Source organism: Ixodes scapularis, unplaced genomic scaffold (genome assembly GCF_016920785.2).
Source record: "Ixodes scapularis isolate PalLabHiFi unplaced genomic scaffold, ASM1692078v2 PGA_scaffold12__126_contigs__length_90152505, whole genome shotgun sequence".
Taxonomy (NCBI): domain Eukaryota; kingdom Metazoa; phylum Arthropoda; class Arachnida; order Ixodida; family Ixodidae; genus Ixodes; species Ixodes scapularis.
Window position 1 is genome coordinate 62,574,231 of NW_024609838.1, and position 5,350 is coordinate 62,579,580.

The 5,350-nt window shown below is 48.8% G+C and overlaps 1 pseudogene; it reads left to right on the forward strand.

The window, feature by feature from the left end:
* The first annotated feature begins 226 nt into the window (after positions 1 to 226).
* Positions 227 to 1,457, forward strand: LOC120848488 (annotated as a pseudogene).
* Positions 1,458 to 5,350: the final 3,893 nt, after the last annotated feature.

Here is a 5,350-nt window from a genome sequence, read left to right on the forward strand (position 1 = left end):
TACGTTTCCCTCCCCGCGCTCAGTCTCGCCTGCTCACTTAAACAAACTGGGGTGAAACGACGACGTGGATGCGTATCTCTTCATCGAAGCGGGTTTGTGAGGAGGAATCGTTCAATGTGCCATTCGCAACACGAGGGCTAACGTGCCAGGAACCGCATGTTTCGACCCGAACACGGCGGTTTCTCAAAGTTTAGACCTCGACGGGAACGGTCTTTACGCTTCCACCATGCGACAATCCCTTCCATGCGCAGATTTTCGCTGGCTTGACGGCGAGGAAATCGACGCTCTCCACTTCCAGCAGGTTCCCGACGACGCGCCCGAGGGTTACATTTTAGAGGTGGACCTTGACTACCCTCGGGAACTACACGGTTCGCACGCGGACTTTCCCTGGCTCCCTAGAAACGAGGAGTCCCGCTCGAATGGCCCTCACCCTATCAAAAAGCGCTCGCCGAAAAATTTCACCTACCCCAGCGAGAGTCTGAGCGAAAGTAGCTTCTCCCCTTTTACCCAAAACGCAATTACATTATCCACTACCGAAATCTCTAGCTGTATCTTGAGTTGGGCTTAAAACTAAAGGTCATTCATCGCGTTTTCAAGTTTTCGCAGAGGGCATTCCTTAAAGATTTCATCGACTTTAACCACAACCTCAGAAAACAGGCGACAAATGCCTTTTAAAAGAACCTATCTAAGCTCATTATGAATTCGATTTATGGCAAGACTACCGAAAACCCACGTCAGTACAATAACGTTGTCATTAGCGCGAGCGAGGACGAAGTGCTGAAAAACCTGCAGAAACCTAACCTCAGACAGTTTGCGGCAATTAGCCCGACCGTGGTGATCTTTCAGCTTTCCCAGAGAACCCTACACTTAAACAAACCCGTGTACGCGGGCTTTTCTATCCTAGAGATGTCCAAACGGGTCATGTACGAATTTTTCTACAAGCAGGTCAGGCGCATTTTCCCCGACGCTCGCGCAGCGTACAGTGACACGGACTCGTTCATCCTCCAAATCACCGACCCGGATGCAGACTCGAAGCTCGCGACCCTTGCCAAAACTCACCTGGATACTTCTGGTACACAGCCTGACACCCCTTGTTCTCTCTCGCAAACAAAATGAAACTAGGAGTGTTCAAAAACGAGCTCCCAAAAGATCACATTCGTGGATTTGTTTGTTTAAAACCCAAACTCTATTCGATGGAACTAGCCTCTAGAGAGCACTACGTGAGGGCGAAAGGAGTGAAAAGGTGCGAGTCCCGTAAGCTAACCTACGAGCTGTACGTTCTAACTCTCGAGCAACAAACTCTGTATAAAATCACGCAGCGGTCTATCGCTCGTACGTTGTGCGAGAAGAAGACTGTTGTCGTGGAGAAGATAGGACAGAACCCGTTTGACAACAAGCGCTTCATCGACTCTGACGGCGTTTCAACTCTTCCTTTCGGACATTGGAGCCTCTCGTGAAGTGTTTTTTTTTTTTTTTTTTAATTTCAGGCTGATGTATTTGTGTGCGTGTGTGTACAGAGGGTATTGTAAAGAGCCATTTTTATGTAGCGCGAGGTTTTTTCGTTTTTCACCAAGTGTTTGATATGTGTATAAAGAGCTGTCGCGCGTCATATGTTTCTTCATGTCTCGAGAATATCTTAGATGCATGCATATTGAATAAAAAAAAAAAAGAAAAAGATCCATCCTGGCTTTGTGTCCTTTTTGTGGCTATATTTCGAGATCAGGTTACAGAGCGGAGCAGCAGGAGAGCTTTAAAGCGGGAGAAGGAAATTGCTTGCGCACGAGTATGGAAATGTGTGCGTCGTTCCGTCGGTAGTCGCTCGACGAGAAAGCTTGGATGCATTCACGGAGCGGTACACCGCAACACAGGCGCGCACCCACGTATAGACAGTAAAGTCCGCACGTGTGCGACAAAGTCCCTTGAATTCTTCTCTTGGAGCAGAAGAAAGCCGCTGCGTCTTCGATGAAGTCGTAAAATTCCCCGTGAATCGGAATCATCCCGAAACTGTCAAAATAACTAATTGCCTTGTCCTTTGGGCATAGGTAGAAAAGAACCCAGTGTTCACCGAACAAAGACCTCGGTGCCGTATTCACTACGTAATGACCAGGTGACGCTCTCTCTTGACCAATCTCGTCGCACGCGAACGTTCCGCGAAACCAGGGACGCGTACAATGATTTCCCGCGAACATTGGGTAAAATTCGAGTTCTTCCATTTCGAAGCTTTTACCACTAGATGTGAGCAATTTTAGCATTTAACTCTTCAAAGCTCTAACACTAGATGGTGTCTATAAAAAAAATTAAAAGAAAAATCACTGGGTCCGGCATGGTCTGTGTGCTTCAGGACTTTGCGCTGGCCCGCAAAATTACGCAAGTTCACTTCAAAGCTTAACGTTGGCCCAACAATTAACACGGTCCGCCAGCTTCAAAGTTTTACCATGACATCATCCCCAAATTAGCGGCACCCAGCTGGTGCTAATTGGGACCTTCACATGACCCCCAAAATTTATAGCGGGTCGAAGCTTTTACCACCAGATGGCACCCAATTTTGACGAGGACCACTTCACAATTTGAACACTAGATGGCGCCTATACCCAAAATTCGCTGGGTCTTTGCAAAGTTTTACAAGCTTTCCCCAAATTTTAACAGGGTCACTTTAAAGCTTTATGCAGGATCAACATCAATCACGGTCCGCGAGCTTCAAAATTTTACATTCACCCCAATTTAGCGGGACCCAGCTGCTGCTATTTGGGACGTCACATGACGTCGAAATTCAGCGGGTCGAAGACCCTATTTGTAATAGCGAAGGGGGCGCCACGAGGCTACGAGTTCGTGAGCATCGTTTGAATCGCGCGCGCGTGAAACCACGTGATAGGAAGACGAGCAACGTCACACGACCATGGTCACATGACCTGCGGCAATGACGCATCCTGTTTTTAACCGTATTACAAAAGCCAAGTTGCGCGCGGGACATCACGTGATCTGAATTGCACACACACACGAACAACTAAGACTAGTGCCACTAAATAAGCTACGCTTCAGAGTAACGACACTTCGCCATATTGTGTCTTAAAATCATGGTTGCCAGTTATCTGAAGCTTTATCTGAAATCACAGGAAACGCTTCTCCGCCCTCTGCAAATGTTTAAACATTTCGCGACAGAGCAAAGCAATCTTAGATGACCTTCCTAACACCAACTCTAACGCTGAGGAAGCCTCCCTTATGAATCAGGACGATCGGCAGTTGTGTCTGCTCTGCATACGAGCCAAAATGGCGGCGCCCACAACAATGTCGGGGAACGGAGTGCCGATACTCTAAGCGCAGCTCATTTAGTGGCTCTAACTAAGACGACTTAAGCGGTCTCAGAAGCAATGTGCCCGTAGCTCGAGAAAGAAGAAGACGGCGGTCCGAACGGACGCGCTTTAAATTCTCTAAGAAAAATACACCGGCCACTGGCCGGGGAAATGCTGAGGCTTCGGCCAGTTCTTCGGAAACCATGACAACTGAATACCGGACCGTCTTACCTCGTCTACCCACAGGTCATTTGAGCCTAAACTCTGTTTTCCTGCATGGCGATCTTGCCGCGAGACCCTACCGCGCACCTGACTTCCGTGATGCCTTACGAGGAGTGGTTGAGGCTCAAGATATCGTCGGAATCGGCCAATTACAAATAAGCCACGTATGGATGGTAACTTGTACTAGCGCTTTGGCGAAAGCCAAGCTCGTCAACAAGGTCGAGCTCTGTGTGAAGGGACACAGATGCATAGTCATCGACCCAGACACCAGAGACGTTAAACTCAAGTTTTTGTGACTGCCGGTCCACATGGAGAACAAGCGAATCGAAGAGGCGCTAGCGCCCTACGGTGCGGTTCGTTCAATCGTTCGAGAGAAGTGGAGTTGCCCAGGGATGGAGCAAATGGAGACTTTAAACAAAGAAGTAACGTTAACACTCCGTGAAGGGATGAACAGCACCCAAATCCCGCACCAACTCACGGTTTTCGGCTGCCGAAGCCTCGTGATCGTTCCTGGTCGCCCTCCGCTGTGCCTCCGATGCAACCGAATCGGGCACATACGTCGAGAGTGCAGAACTCCTCGGTGCGGCGAATGTCGCCGCTATGGACGCTCTACAGACGAATGTGTATTGACATACGCCGACAAGCTCCGACGGGTGAGAACCCCTCTTGATGACGTTGTTCAAGATCACCTAATGGACATCAGTGAGATGGTTGACGCTACAGGAGAAGTCATCGATTCTATAGCACCAAGGACAGAACGGGAAACTGCTTCCCGAGAAGCACAAACGACCAATCCCGTCTCGCATGATGTCTCATCTGAGCCAATCAAAGAAGACTCTACGATAACCACTACAGCAACCATGCGAAACTGGTCGGAAGACGAGTACCCCCTCTTGGAGGTAACAGAGGAGCCGTCCTGCAGCCAACAGCCACTGCCTCGCCGGGAGCGTTCCACTACATCCAATGGAGCATCCGTCAAGAGACCCGCTCCTAAGGCTGAGTCGTCCCAGCCTTCTGGAATGGGTGCCAAGAAGGAGAGCAAGAATGACGAGGGAGGAGAGGCAAAGCGCAAGCCAGCAGCGCTCCGAGAAGACCCTTACAGCCCGGCTCCACAGCCGGACAACGAGATGAAAGACAATGATGTTTCACCTACATAACAACTAGTATAGCCCATGGCACGCCCCCCACTCAGCTTCGCTACCCTCAATGTCAGAGGACTGTGTTCACGTGCGCGACAGTCCCAAGTATATAGGCTCCTCTTAAAAGAACAGATAGACTTTGTTGCCGTTCAGGAAACAAAGATATCGTCTGATGAGGACACCGCTCGAGCACTGGACCCTTTCCTCTTGACATACGTGGTATGTGTCAGTCATGCTGATAACTTGTCGGGAGGGTGCTTTTTGTTTCTGAAAAAAAGCCTGGGTTATTCTTCACTGTCACATGTCGTTGACGACAAAGGAAGGTTTATATGCTGTGATTTTCTGTTACGGGGCATAACGGCGAGCGAGAGAGACGTTTTTTCTTTGAAAATCTTGCCCCATTTCTTGATACAGACAAGCAGATTGTTTTGTTCGGAGACTTTAACTGTGTGTGTAACGTTAGCTACAGATCAGTGCCTTCTACAAGGCGTGATAGCAGTGCCGAAATTTTGAACAGTCTCACATCTGATTACTACCTTTTGACGTTGGGGCTTCGCAAAACGTTTCTAATCGATTTACCCATCTTCATGCAACATGCAATGCGAGACTGGATCGCATTTATGTACCAAGTCCCCTTTTTGCACAAGTGAGTGCCTACGACGTAAAGCCAGTTTCCTTTTCGGATCATTGCCTTGTAAG